The 15,525-nt window shown below is 45.8% G+C and overlaps 1 protein-coding gene across 4 annotated transcripts in view; it reads left to right on the forward strand.

The window, feature by feature from the left end:
• The window catches only part of LOC115095098 (5-hydroxyisourate hydrolase-like), a 173,459-nt gene that overhangs the window by 78,976 nt on the left and 78,958 nt on the right, over positions 1 to 15,525 (forward strand). The gene's annotated exons all lie outside the window — the stretch shown is intronic.

Raw genomic sequence — 15,525 nt, forward strand, 5'->3', positions numbered from 1 at the left:
TCTTGTTTTTGCATGACTAATTTGTTTAGCACATAGGGCTGAAGAAATGAGAGAATGGAGGACCTAACTGTGTAGACCTTGCAGGACAGAAGGGACATGGGAGATATAATATAGATCTTTTACATACCGAAAAGGAATTGAGTCACAAAAATCAAACCGTTTTGAAGAAAAGGAAGCTGTAGAACTAGGGGTCATGATTTGAAACTCCAAGGGGAAAGACTTAAAAACAGTGTCAGGAACTATTTCTTCATGGAAAGGGTGGTCTTCACCACCCTCCCAGAAGAGGTGGTGAAGACAAGAACAGTAAGCGAATTCAAAAGGGTGTGAGATAAATGCAGAGACTCCTTAGTAGTTAGCGATTGGAAATGAAGAAATAGGATAACCTGTGTTAACTATAGGTGTTATTCCACAAACAATGAAGGAGAGATACTGCACGGTATAAATCAACAGTCCAAGGAGAAGTGCAGTGTAATTATATAGAAGATCCACACAATGAGTCAAATGTTCATGTATATAATTTTAGTAAATGCGGCAACTCCACAATTTTAAAGATTGTCTGTAATACAAATTTTAAACAATCCCCCGACACGGTCCCGTGTTTCGCCGTGCGACTGCATTGGGAGGGAATAGTTTCAAAAATCTTAGCCAAGTGTCGGTGCACAATTTAAACTATAGGGGTAACATTTCTGCATGGGGTAACCTGCACAGATCAGCAGGGCCTACCCTGAAGAGAAGGCATGTGGGTAACATATACAGAGCAGCATTTACTTCTCTAAGCAACTTGCTGGGCAGACTGGATAGGGAAATTGGTTCTTACCTGCTATTTTTAGCTCCTTAAGTCCCATAGAACAGGCCCAGATGAGCAGGTTTTTCATCCCAACCAGCAAATGGAGACAGAACCAAAGCTTTGCTGTACCAGTGTGCCACCTGCAGTCACTCAGTATGAATAGTACTCAAGCAAATGAGTAAATTAATAATCAACCCATCCCTTTACAATGAGCAGGGGAAAAACAATCTTCAGAAGGAGAACTCCCAAACACAACCTTGATATAATATATACAGAAAAAAACAGAGCAGACTTCAGAGTTATTTCAGGGAGAGTTTCTGAACTGATCTGTGGGACTTAAGGAATGAAAATGAGTAGGTAAGAACCAATTTTTTTCCTGCAGATAAGCAGGCCGAATTAGCCATGCTGTCTGGGACGTCTTCTGGGAAGGCCAGGGGGAGCTTAACTAAGCTGACAAGAGCTTTGCTCTTGTGTGAGGCTGCGCGTCCTTTCTCGCGCAGTGCCATCTTCTCCTCAGTCTTCTTCTTCCGCGCTGCAGGCTGCACGCCGAGCTCGCTCTCTCCTCAGAGATTGTGAATTTTTCTTCAAGAAGTTGACCCTTTGGCTCCTGACCATGCCTCTGCGGCTGCCGGGATTCAAGTTTTGCCAGTGCGGCAAAATTATGTCAGCTGTGGATGGGCACAACTATTGCTATCTGTGCCTCAGCCCGGACCACGACCAGTCCAAGTATTTATTTATTTATTTATTTTTAATTTTTATATACCGATATTCCTATAAAGAATATAGATCACACCGGTTTACAATGGAACAGAACTTTCGCTAGGAGGCGATACATTAAACAATGAACATTAGCAAATTGTAACATTCAAAAAACATTTGGAAACATGGAACCATAACAAACCCTACAAACCGAGAGCAAAAATATAAAACTGTGGATAAATAATAATAAATAATAATAATAAATAAAAATAATAAATAAAAATAATAAAATAAAATAAAATAAAAAAAATGAAATAAATAAAAACACTTGATTTAAAACTAGGATGGGTCCTGGGGGGGCTGTGAAGAGATAGTTCAGTAAGTCAATTAACTGTTGGCCTTGGGCCTTGGTTCATGTTCTAGGACATGCATCAAAGAGAACTTGGGTTTTCAGGGAAAGACTGATTGAAAAGCCAAGTTTTTAAGTCTTTCTTGAAGGTTTGGAGACAATGTTCTTGACGGAGGTCAGGAGGGAGAGTGTTCCAAAGAGTCGGTCCTGATGTAGATAGCGCTCTTTTGCTTAGAGAAGATTTAGAGGGGGGGCATGCAGAGAGCCTTTGTAAGCTCTTCTGACTGGTCTTTCAGAGGTATGAGCATGGAATTGATGGCTCAGTTTGAGAGGGGCTATGTCTTTATGTATCATCATGAGTAACCACACAACAGGCGAAATCCTCCCTGAGGAAACGTGCTCTATCCACAGCGGGCCCTTCTCTCTGGAACTCGCTCCCTCCGGACCTTCGCCTTGAACCGTGCCACGCTACATTTAAAAAGAAACTTAAGACTTGGTTGTTCGAACAAGCTTTCCCATAGAACTAATGAGCAAGAAAAAAGGCATTTCATATCCTCCGTATCTTCCCCAGCTTATATCTCTCTGAAGAAATTAACACGAAACTGTACTTAAGCATATGCAACACTATATTTTATCCTGTTACCAGATTCTATCAAGTTCAATGTTATTTACTTACTTATGTACTTATTAACCTGCCTTTTAGTTATTAACTGGTTAACCATATTATATACCTTTCCTCAAATTAACTATTTTATGTTTATTTATGTTTATTTATGTTTATTTATGTTTTCTCAAATTAACTATGTTCAATGTAAACCGCTAAATGTTCAATGTAAACCGCTAAATGAAGCGATAGTTACGGTTCCTTAGCGATAGTTTTGGTTCCTTGTAAACCGGGGTGATATGTATACTATACAGGAACCCCGGTATATAAATTCTTTAAATAAATAAATAAATAAATAAATAAATAAATAAATAAATGAGTACTTTGAACGAAATCCTGGCTTTGATGGGTAACCAGTGCAGTGACTGTAGTATGGGAGAGATATGCTCTCTTTTGTTTGAGTTGGTAAGTATTCTCGCCGTGGCATTCTGTACCATCTGCAGTGGTTTTATTGTTATTGCAGGGAGACCAAGCAAGAGGGAGTTGCAATAGTCTAATTTAGTAAGGATAATGGACTGCAGCACTAGTCGGAAATCTCGAAAGTGAAGGAGAGGTTTAAGTTTTTTTAATACTTGTAATTTAAAGAAACATTCTTTGGTAGTGTTTTGGACAAATGATTTAAGATTGAATTGGTTGTCTAGTTGAACTCCTAAATCTCTGACATAGGGGGAGTGGTTAATAGCAGTTGTGAGTGAATGTGTTGCATTTAGGGAGTTGAAGAGAACTTGGTTTTCATCTGAAGAAATAATGAGAATCTCTGTCTTATTTGTATTGAGGATCAAGTTAAGACTGGTAAGTAGACTGTTAATTGATTGCAGACAGGTGTTCCAGTAGGACCAGGTTTTGTGAAGAGAGTCTGTGATAGGGAGAATAATCTGGACATCATCAGCGTAAAGGTATTAAGTTAATTTTAAGTTGGAGAGTAATTGGCAGAGAGGGAGCAGGTAGATGTTAAACAGTGTAGGGGAGAGGGCTGAACCTTGCGGAACTCCTAGGTTTGATCTGATTTATTTATTTATTTATTTTATTTAGGTGCTTTTCTATACCGGCATTCTTGATACAATCATATCATGCCGGTTTACATGGAACAGGGGAACAATAAACCTTAAATATTAACATAGCGAAGAGAAGTTACAATGAAACAGGGGTGCTGGAACTGGGGGAAGAAGAAGACAAAGCATAAGTAAATCAATGGCAATAAGAGCAATTATTTACATAGTGCTGAAAGTAGAGTAATGGTTGGAATGGTGAATCAGTGAGTTTCAGGAAAGGCTTGTTTAAATAACCAAGTCTTAGGCCTTTTTCTAAATGTCAATAGGCAGGGTTCTTGTCTGAGTTCTGGGGGGGATAGCATTCCATATGGTAGGTCCCGCTGTGGAGAAAGCCCGTTCTCTAGATGCTAGATGGAATGTGGATTTGGTTGGGGGGGCATGCAGGGAACCTCTATAGGCTTCTGTGATAGGTCAGGATGAGGTGTGTAGTTTGAGTGGGAATTGAAGGTTGAGAGGGGCTTGGTTATGGATGGTTTTGTGGATGATGGTGAGGGATTTGTGTAGAATTCTGAAACGTATTGGTAGCCAGTTTAGATTATGATGTACTCAGATATCTGATGGGGTGAGAAACCTTATTGTTAATCTTCACCTTGTAAAATCTATTGTCCAGGAAGGATTTGAACCAACTGTGAGCCACTCCTTTGATACCAATGTCAGCTAGACGCTGAAGAAGAATGGAATGATTCACCGTATCAAATGCCGCAGATAAGTCAAGTAGTACTAGTAGGTATGGTTGTTTCCTCTCAAGGTTTAGGAGAATGGTATCTGCTAGTGATGTAAGAAGAGACTCAGTGTTTCGAGTTTTGCGGAATCCAAACTGGAAAGGGGAAAGATGTTGTTCTCCTCCAGGTATTCTGAAAGTTGTTTATTTACTATTTTCTCCATAATTTTGGAGATCAGTGGTAAGTTAGCTATAGGTCGGAAATTTGCAGGATCAGTTGTTGGAAGGTTAGGTTTTTTTTAGTAGGGGTTTGAGTATAGCTAGTTTAAGTTGGTCAGGTACCATCCCTTGTATCAAGGAGCAATTAATTATGTCTGCTAAAGCTTTTGAAATAGTGTTCGGGATGGAGAGCAGGAGGTTTGAGGGTATTGCGTCCAGTGGGTGAGACGAAGGTTTGAGCTTCCTGAAGATGTTTTTGATTTCCAGGGAGGAGGAAGTCTCGAAAGCTTCTAGTGTGGAGTTTCGAATAGGCGTAAAGGGTAAAGAAGGGGGTGTTCCTACGTTGGACACGGTAAGTGGCTTTATGAGGTTTGCTATTTTTCTCTCAAAGAAGATAGTCAGCTCTGTGGCTTTGTTGAGTGCTAGGACATCTGGAATGGTAGGAGGGGAAGGTTTAGTGAGTGATGAGACATAAGAGAATAAGGCTTTGGAATCAAAGAAGAAATGGTGGATCTTTTTTGAGAAGAAATGTTTCTTAGCACTAAGAATGGCGTTCCTGTAGGTATTCAGCAGAGATTTGTAGGCTGATAGATTCGAAGTTGATGGATTCTTGCGCCATCTGTGCTCTTTGCTCCGTAGCTCTTGTTTGAGGGCCTTTAGATTTGGGGTGAACCATGGTTTCCTGTTATCCTGATGTGGGTGTAGCGATTTGGTAACGGTTGGACAAGCTTGTTCTGCCACTTTGTTAGTTATCTTGAGCCAGGAGGTAGTTGCAGTGAAGGCATCTGAAAGATCAAGTTGAGCTAGATCCTTTGCAAGCATATTACTTAGATAGTCTGTGGGACAAGTTTTCCTGAACTGAATAGTGGTGTTAGGGAAGACAGGCTGGGGGTGATTTTTAATTTGTAGCTCTGATGAAATGACCTGATGGTCTGACCAAGAGACTGCAGTACATGTTGGGCTGGAAGCAGAAATAATGCCTTCGTTTATGAAAATAAGGTTCAGTGTATGGCCTGCTTTGTGCGTAGGGCTTGTAACAATTTGTCTAAAGCCCAGGTGACTAAGTGTAGAGAGTAGGATTTCACAGTTAGGGGAAAGCGGTGAAGCATCCACGTGAAGATTGAAATCTCCCATCAAGATGGATGGTTTATCTAAGTTGAAATGTTTGGTTGTCCATTCGATCAATGGAGAGGGGTCAGATTCAAGAATGCCTGGGGGTGCATAGATGAGGCCAAGTTGGAGATGAACTGATTTGAAAAGGGATAGTTCGATGTTGTTATTTGTGGTAGATAATTGCAGAGAGAGGTCTAGACCTTTTTTTACGGCGAGCAGTAGTCCTCCTCCTCTTTTTTTAAGTCTTGGAATTGAATGGATATCATATAGTTGATTGGGGAGCTGATTCAGAAGAACTGTATTCGTTGGTTTCAATCACGTCTCTGTAACTGCACAGATGTCTGGTTTAGAGTCTAAAAGGTGATCCATTACCTGCTATTAAGTTCACTTAGAGAATAGCCACTGCCATTAGCAATGGTTACATGGAATAGACTTAGTTTTTGGGTACTTGCCAGGTTCTTATGGCCTGGATTGGCCACTGTTGGAAACAGGATGCTGGGCTTGATGGACCCTTGGTCTGACCCAGTATGGCATTTTCTTATGTTCTTATGTTGATTAGGTGGGTTTTTTAGAAATGGATTGAGCATTGAATAGCGTAAGCGTGAAAAGAGAGAATCCGAGGAGTTGAGTGACTGGAGCAATCATGATTGGAATTAGCCTTTGTTGCCGGAGGCCTATAGCTCGAGGCTTGTTGAGTCTCAGATTATAGGATATAGGTATAGTAAATGTATGCATATTGAGAAAGGAACGATGAAATGTAAAGGAGTAAGAGGTCAGTTGCTGGAGGTGATGAATGAAATGCAGGGTAAGGTGGTCTCGCAGGGCCTGGTGTCAGTGACAATATTTAGGATATGCCCTGACTGATGAGGTAGGTCCAGGCAATGGAGTGAGACTTGAAAGGGAGAGTAGTATCCTAATTGCAAAGACGTTGATCGAGGAGGATTGAAAGTGACAAAGTTGCCAAGGTAGCAGAGCGGCCGAGAAAGAAGTCACGGGGCAGCACTCCGGTGCTGTACGAAGGGGCGCACAAAGGGGCCTGCCCCTTTGTCGCGCTCCTTCGGCGCGCGACGCTTGGTGCGCGATGCCAGAAAGGATTGAAATTTAAAGCACCGCCAGTCCTCGTCTGATTGGCTGCCTTGCAGCCGTCGGATGATTGGCCGGGGTGTCGGTAGGGGGCGGGCTTCAGCCGAGGGGGTAGAGCGGGCCTGGAGCAGAGCCTGGTTTGGTCACGATGTTGGCGGCGGCCCTGTCCGGGTAAGAGATGAGAAAGAAGGCCTTACCCCGATGGGACGCCGGCGCCGATTGCGCAGGCCTTACTTCAGGAGCGGCAGCAGCTATTTCAAGGTGAGCCAGTTGATAAAGAAAGATTCGCGGGCTTAGAAAAAAATTTAAAGCGCCGCCAGTCTTCGTCTGATTGGCTGCCTTGCAGCCATCGGATGATTGGCCGGGTGTCGGTAGGGGGCGGGCTTCAGCCGAGAGAGTAGAGCGAGCCTGGAGCGGAGCCTGGTTTGGTCACGCTGTCGGCGGCGGCCCTGTCCGGGTAAGAGATGAGAAAGAAGGCCTTACCCCGATGGGATGCTGGCGCCGATTGCGCAGGCCTTACTTCAGGAGCGGCAGCAGCTATTTCAAGGTGAGCCAGTTGATAAGTTGATAAGTATCAGGACTGCAGCCACATGTCTCCCCGCGCTTAGCAGCAACATGCCACCAAAATTGCCAGGCTCAAAGAAGGAAACTCGGGGTCATATGTCCCCCACTTCCGAGCGCCTGTTCGCCACTCCTCCCTGGGGCCCCGGCTGGACCGCCCCAAGAAATCAAAAGGAGCCTCCTCTGTGGGACCTCTGGAACAGCGACGAAGCCCAGGGAGTAAAAAACCCAAGCCACAGCACCCACAATCAGCGCAGAAAGTGGCAGGAGACGCACCGATGCATCTGCTATAGTGCCCGGCGTCATCCGGCACGGACCACCGATGCACATGTCCGATGTGTTGCGCTGCCCCAATGTGTCGCCTGGCACCAAGCACTACACACATAAAAGGACACGCCGTGCATGCATTGAAACCAAAGCACAAAGATGAGTTGGTGCTCGATGCATCGGTGCAGCAAGCCAACGGACTCGACTCGGCATGATGCGTCGGCTGGAATGTCGACACAGGCACGTCGCAGCTCGACGCAAGATACACTGACACAACATTGGGATGGATCATCCAAGGATTTGGCTCTACAAACGGAACCACAAGGAGCCATCATCCCAGACTTGGATCTTGTGTCCTGTGATGAGGATCAGGTGTCGATCGTTGGGGCCACGAGTTCCTCTCACTCCTCAGACCAAGGCTATTCAGACCTGTCATCGGTTTCCAAGCACAAAAGATCGGCACCATGCCTGCAAGAGCCCCACCAAAAGCGTCCCAAGCCATCTGCTTCGACGGAGCGTATGCCAGTCCGGCCCCGAGGCCCTGATTCGGACATCCTTCTAGTGACAGTGCCCCCTAGGATGCCTCCGGGGGAAGGGTGCGGGACATTAGCCTCCCAAGCAATGTCTCAGATCTCGACAATCCTTCCCAGTTCCTCCTCAGTGGAGGACCAAGGCAGTGCCATGCCTCGCCCTCTTCCAAAGGAGGACTCCCCCTGAGGTGGATTACCATCGCCTCTGCAGGAAGACCATCAATCCAACAGTCTAGCTCTGGGTCACTCTCCCTCTACACCCCGGGTTCTTCAACAGGGTACCCATTGGACCCCCAAGAAGGGCAGCTGGAGCCAGCCTCCCCTCCAGAATATCTGTCATATTCCAAGTTTGAGGGAGCCAAGTTAAACATCGAGACACGGAAGGTACCAGACCCCGTGCGGAAGTCTTGGGAATCCTAAAGATATTTATTTTATTTATTTATTTATTTATTTATTTCTTTTATATACCGACATTCGATCGAGATATCACATCGGTTTCCAGATAACTAAAGGAATAGGGTGGTAACAGCCCTATTTTACATTATAACATGGTAATAAATAGATATAAGAATATTTTACATTATAACATGGTAATGAATATAACAAGTTATAACAGAACTAACAGGAATACATGGAACATTAGATTATAGTATATAACATATGTACATAAATGGCTTGTTGATGTGGATAATTTATGGTAAGGATAGCGGAGAGGATAGAGGGGGGGAGGGGAGAGAAGTGATGGGGGGGAGGAAGGTAGTGATAGGGAGGGAAAGGGTGGGGCGAGATGCTTGTGTAGGGGGCGTGGTGTGGTACAATTGGGCAGGTTATGTGTCAGATGGGAAAGCTTTTAAAAATAGCCATGTTTTGAGGTGTTTTTTGAAGACTTGCAGTGAAGGTTCGTTTCTGAGACAGGTGGGGAGAGTGTTCCATAAGGTGGGGCCCGCTATTGTAATGGCTCGTTTGCGGGTGACGTTGAGGTGTGCAGCTTTGAGATTGGCGACGGCGAGGAGTCCGGTGTTGGTGGATCTGAGAGTTCTTTGTGTGGGGTAAGGTTGTATTCCGTTGTTTAGCCAGTCCATTTTGTTGTTGTTTATTTTTTTGTGCATGAGGGTGAGGGATTCTTTGTGTAATGGGTAGCCAGTGGAGTTCTTTGAGAGTGGGTGTGATGTGAGAGGATTTTTTGTTGTTAGAGATGATTCTGGCGGCAGCATTCTGTAGAACTTGGAGGGGTTTGATGTGGATTTCTGGTAGGCCGAGGAGGAGGGAGTTGCAGTAGTCGAGTTTTGAAAATATAATTGATTGAAGGACTGTTCGGAAATCGTGCTCTTGGAGAAGGGGTTTGAGTTTTTTTAGTATCTGTAGTTTGAAGAATCCATCTTTGATTGTATTGGAGATGTGTCGTTTAAAGTTGAGTTGGCTGTCGATTGTTACGCCTAGGTTTCTTGTGAACGGCGTGAGTGAGGTTTGTGAGATTTGTGGCACTCCCGGGTTGATTGAGCTTCCTGGGTGGTCAGAGGGGGTGCACATGAGTGGATAGGAGGGACGGTCATCGTGGATGTGAATGATTTCTGTTTTGGTTTGGTTGAGGCATAGTGATAATTGAGATAGTAAGTGGGATAAATTTGAGCTGAGTTTGTTCCATTTTTCCATGGTGAGTTGAATGGACTTGTTTATGGGGAGTAATATTTGTATGTCGTCTGCATAGACAAAGAAGGTGAGGTTTGCCTCTGAAAGGTATTTGCATAGTGGGATGAGGTAAATGTTAAAGAGGGTTGAGGATAGGGAAGAACCTTGTGGGACTCCATGAGTGAGGGGTACTTGTGAGGATTCAGATGAGTTCGTCTTGACGATGTAAGATCTGTTTGAGAGGTAGGATTTGAACCATTTGATTGTGGTGTCTTGGAGACCAATTTCTTTAAGTCTGGTGAGGAGTGTTCTGTGATTGATGGTGTCGAAGGCGGCTGATATATCAAGAAGTATCAGGAGGAACGATTTGCCTTCGTCGCGGCCTCTGAGGATGGTGTCAGTGAGGGAGAGGAGGAGGGTTTCAGTGCTGAAGAGTTTTCTGAAACCATGTTGTGCAGGCTGAAGAACATTATAGGTTTCAAGGTGGTCTGTGAGTTGATTGTTGACTGTTTTTTCGATGATTTTTGCTAGGAATGGGAGGTTAGAGACTGGTCTGTAGTTTGCTGGGTCAGATTTGTCGAGTTGGGGTTTTTTGATGATTGGTTTGATGATGGCGTTTTTTAGTTTTTCTGGGAAGATTCCTTGTTCTAGGGATAAGTTAATGATGTAGGTTATTGGTTTGACAATAATCTCTCTGATGAGTTTTAGGGTTTTGATGGGGATGGGGTCTAAGGGGTGGGATGCAGGGTTGGTTTTTCTGATGATAGGTTCAATTTCTGTGGAAGCAACGGGTGTGAATTGTGACCATGTTTGGATGGGAGGGGGGATGTCGATTGAGTCATTGTGGGTTTGGGGAATCTTGGCAATGATGTTGTTAACTTTATCCTTGAAGAATTGTGCTAGTTTTTCACTGGAGATGTTGCTGGAGTTTGGCGTATTGTCATTTTGGATGGGGTTGATAAGGTCTTTGACATAGGCGAAGAGGGTCCTTGGGTTAAATTGGTAATCGTGAATTCTTGAAGTGTGGAAATTGCGCTTTGCTGTGTTGAGGTCAGTTGTATAGTTGTGTAGTAGTGTTCTGTATTTGTCTTTCAGGTTTGAGGTGGGGGTTCGTCTCCACTGTTTTTCAGTTTGTCTCAGTGTTCGCTTTGAGGTTTTCAGTTCTGGGGTGTACCATGGTGCTCTTTGCTTTGTGGATAGTTTTATTTCCTTTTTTATCGTGGGGCATAATGTATTGGCTATGTCTGCGTTGATAGATATCCAAGAGTTTGTGGCTGTGTTGGCGTCATTTAAATTGATTGTTTTTAGTGCCTCAGGTAACAGTTCGGCGATGTCTTCACTGGAGCATGGTTTGGTGAATTCGATGATTCGGTTGTTTGTTTGTAGTGGGTTCGATTGGAGTTGAAGCTTGGCTTGGATGAGGCTGTGGTCAGACCATGGGGTGGGGGTTGTAGAGGGTGGTCCAGTTGCAGATATTTTGTTGTTTATGAATATTAAGTCCAGGGTGTGGCCCGATTTTTGAGTGGGTGTGTTGATGATTTGGGTGAATCCAATGGCAGACATGGTGGATAGGAGCAGTTCGCTTGTGGGAGAAGGAGGGTGGGTGTCAATATGGAGGTTAAAGTCTCCTAGTATGATGGCTGGTTCTTGTAAGTTTATGTGGGTTGTGATGGTTTCAATCAGGGGGGAAAGGTTGTGTTGTAGGCAACCAGGAGGTGCGTATAGGAGGAGTATTTGGAGATTTTTTGATTTGAATAGGTTGGTCTCGATAGGGGGTGGTAAGTTTAGGGAGTGGGAAGAAAATTTAAGTTTTTTGTGAGCTAGGAATAGTAGGCCACCTCCCTTTCTTTTGTTTCTGGGTATGGAGAAAATATTGTATGTGTTTTTGGGCAGTTGATTGAGTAGGACTGTGTCAGAATGTTTCAGCCAAGATTCGGTTATACAGAATATGTCTGGTTGGTCATCTGTGAGTATGTCATGGATGATTGGGATTTTTTTGGTGATTGACTGTGCATTAATGAGGAGTAGAGTAATGAGTGTGATTGTGGTATAGGGTATGTTAGGGTTGGGGTGAATTTTGGTGAGGCGTCTAGTGGTGGGTGTGGCTTTAGGAGTGTGGTGGTTGTTGTGGCGATGGGTAAGTTTGGGGATGAATTGGGCTGAGGCCATTGTGTGAGTTTTGTGTGTGAAGGCTGTTGCTTGGTTGCTGAGTGGGGAGTGAGTGGTGGCAGGGGTTGTTAGGTTGTTTGAGATTTGGATGATTGCTTTTCAGTGATTCATGTGTTGAGTGTTGGGATGAATATAAGGGGGCTGGCGGTTGTTGAGGGCTGTGGTGGGATTGGGGGGGAGGAACAGTGAAGACAGAGGAGTATACGGGAGTACACAAAGGGAGTGCACGAAGGAGCGCACAAAGGAGCAGGCTCCTTTGGCGTGCTCCTTCGGCGCGCGATGCTCGGCGCGCGGCGCCTGGGAGCCTGCTATTTTTATAATTAGAGGAATAATCAGGGTTGTCCCCTGATTGGCTGTGCGTCAGCAGCGTGTCCCTCGGAGGCGGAGGAAGGTCGGCCGATGACGTCAGCATTTCCCGGAGGAAGGCAGGGGCTGCCTCGGGGTCGGAGGCGGTCGTGGGTAAGTGTAATTAAGTAGGCCTTACCCCGGCGGGCCTCCGGCGCCGATCGCACAGGCCCTGCACCGCTCCAAGTCGTCCTCTCCCTTCGGCAGCGTCCGGGTGTAAGGGGCTCAGCCGAACCAACAGCCTTGCCCTCGCACACTATTCTGGACATGGTCATGACAAAGACTTGGGAGTCTCCGTTTTCAGGGTTGGTGACTTTGCCACATGCGTCTGTTATAGTAGAATCAGCTATGAAAAGGGCCAAAAAATCATGCCTCCATTCCAATACCCCTCTGGGACATGACTCAAAATACCTGGATGACTTCAGAAGATGTGCATTCCAGGCGGGGATGCTAAATGCTAAGATCCAACAGCATCAGTTTTATATTACCCAATACCTAAGTTCCTGCAGACCCTTAAGCCCTTTGTCACCAGCACTCCGCAGCAAGATGCCCTGCCGCAACAGTTCCATGACCTGGAGGAAGATGTCTGGGACATATGTTACATATTATCTACGAGGCCTTCGAGATATCAGCTCGCACCACAGCAGGAGGCATTGCCACCCAGAGGATGGCATAGCTCAGGGCTAGCGCCTTTCATGAAGATGTTCACGAGAAGTTAGTGGACCTCCCTGTCTCCTGGACAACTTTTTGGGGTACAAGCTCCTTGATACGGTGGTACAGCTGAAGGAGCAGAACATTGCAGTGCTGTCCTAGCATCCCCATCAGAATACTCGGCGTCGAAGAAGTACTATGCAGCTTACAGGAAAGCCTACTTCCAGAGACGTCCTTTTTGACCATACTCTGCATACCACCTGCCGGCTTACCCCCCCCCGGCAAGATCTCAACTGCCGCAACAGCAGGCCTGAAGTCAACAGAGGAGTCAAAGACAGCAATGCCTGCTGCCGACTTGGAGACACCAGGGCCACTTTTGTCGCTACATATAGGGGGGAGGATCTCCCACTTCTACACCTTGTGGAAAGCTATCACCTCCAACTGTTGGGTCCTCTCCACTGTCAAGGAGGGCTACTTCATGAAGGTTTTAATGATCCAAAGACAACGACAAGGGCTACTTGTCGTTGATCTTTAATGATCCAAAGACAACGACAAGGGCTACTTCATGAAGGTTTTAATGATCCAAAGACAACGACAAACCTGTTCCATAGGAAACAAATCAGCAGAACCAGGGGTCACGATTTGAAGCTCCAGGGAGGAAGATTCAGAACCAATGTCAGGAAGTATTTCTTCACGGAGAGGGTGGTGGACGCCTGGAATGCCCTTCCGGAGGATGTGGTGAAGACCAGAACTGTGAAGGACTTCAAAGGGGCGTGGGATAAACACTGTGGATCCATAAAGTCAAGAGGCCGCCAATGAAGAGTGGGTGACTCGCCAGAATGACGGCTACTGCCTGGAGACAATACCCTTATTCAATAAACATACACATGCTTACTGTGACTCCAACATCGCTCTAAGCTTCAACAGCAAGAGGAAATGTGGAAAAATGGATTTACACTCACAAAGAGGGGAGTAGCTGGCTTGTTACGGCGGTTACTACCCCAAACCAAATAAGCCTGATGCTTCACCTTCAATGCATATACAGCATAGTTCTCTGCTTCAACGGCAGGGGAGAAGAAAAAAGGGTTCGCACTCACAAAGTGGGGAGTAGCTGGCTTGTTACGGCGGTTACTACCCCAAACCAATTGTGTCCGATACTTCACTTTCGATGCATATCCAGCATGGCTCTCTGCTTCAACAGCATGGGAGAAGACTGATACATCACGCATTTCCAGCATAGCTCCCTGCTTCAACAGCAGGGGAGAAGAAAAACAACCAATAAGGACTGTATAACATAGTCTGGGTAAAACAAATAAGCATGGGTGTAGCTTGCTTATTGCGGCGGTTACTACCCCTACTACCCCTAACTAATCAAGCTAGATATTTCAATGGTGGGGGTGGAAGGGAAATAGAACCAAGAGCTAAGAGAAACAGATAAGTATGAGAGAAAAAAACGTGTGAAGCTTGCTGGGCAGACTGGATGGGCTGTTTGGTCTTCTTCTGCCGTCATTTCTATGTTACTTGCTACACTTAAAGACAACTCCCAATCTTCCCCACCGAGTGAGCCAGCCATCTGTCCACCTCCAGCAGCGTTCCATCCAGCGGGTTCCCAGGTCGCATTTGGATTGCGGATTCTACTCTCAATACTTCCTCATTCCCAAAAAATCGGGAGAGTTACGCCCCATCTTGGACCTCAGAGCCCTCAACAGGTTTCTCAAGGAGAAATTCAAGATGATGTCTTTCAAGTCCCTCTTTCCCTTCCTACAACCCAACAATTGGACTTGCTCGCTGGACCTCAAGGATGCTTACTCGCATATCCCTAGGCACTGTTCCTCCTTGTGGTACCTGTGTTTTCAGGTCAACCATCAGCACTACCAGTACAAGGTTCTTCCCTTTGGTCTCTTGTTTGCCCTGAGAGTCTTTACCAAATGTCTAGCGGTAGCAGTGGCCCACCTCAGAAAGCAGAGAATCCAATTGTTCCCATACCTTGATGACTGGTTGCTAGTGGCACCCCAACCCAGCACTCTGCAAAGCAACCTACTATTAATGATTTAATGCTTATAAGGGCTGGGATTAATAATCAATTATGAGAAGTCCAGCCTTCAACGCAGAGCCTCCAGTTTATTGGCACCCACATAAGTACAGTGCAGGGACTAGAGTTCCTACCAGCAGACAGGACCAATGCACTGCACACCCTAGACACTACTCACACTTCGGCCCAACAGCTTTTGACCTTGCTGGGTCACATGGCAGGGGCCATCTATATAGTACCCCCACACTCGTTTGCTTATACGAGGGCTGCAATGGGGACTCAAATCTCAGTTGACACAGTTCTTACAACTACTGTCCTGCCGGGTACGTCTAACCCCCAGCATAAAATCAGACCTACACTGGTGGCTATGCCCCGCAACCCTCTTGGTGGGGGCGTCGCTTTGCCCGGTTCATCAGCTGGTCCTCACCACGGATGCTTCAAGCACCGGTTGGGAGGCCCACTTACATCACCTCTGTAGGCAAGGACTCTGGTCCCGCTCGGAGAGAGCCCAGCAAATAAATCTCCTAGAGCTCCGAGCGACAGGCAATGGCATGCACACGTTCGAAAGGTTTCTGCTTGAAAGAGTCGTCATGGTCCACACGGACAATCAGGTCATGATATTCTACATAGACAAGGAAGGAGGGTCAGGTTCCTGGAGGTTGTGCAGGGAGGCGATGCACATACTGGAGAGGGCGGAGGAGCGCTCGATCACCC

Source organism: Rhinatrema bivittatum, chromosome 7 (genome assembly GCF_901001135.1).
Source record: "Rhinatrema bivittatum chromosome 7, aRhiBiv1.1, whole genome shotgun sequence".
Taxonomy (NCBI): domain Eukaryota; kingdom Metazoa; phylum Chordata; class Amphibia; order Gymnophiona; family Rhinatrematidae; genus Rhinatrema; species Rhinatrema bivittatum.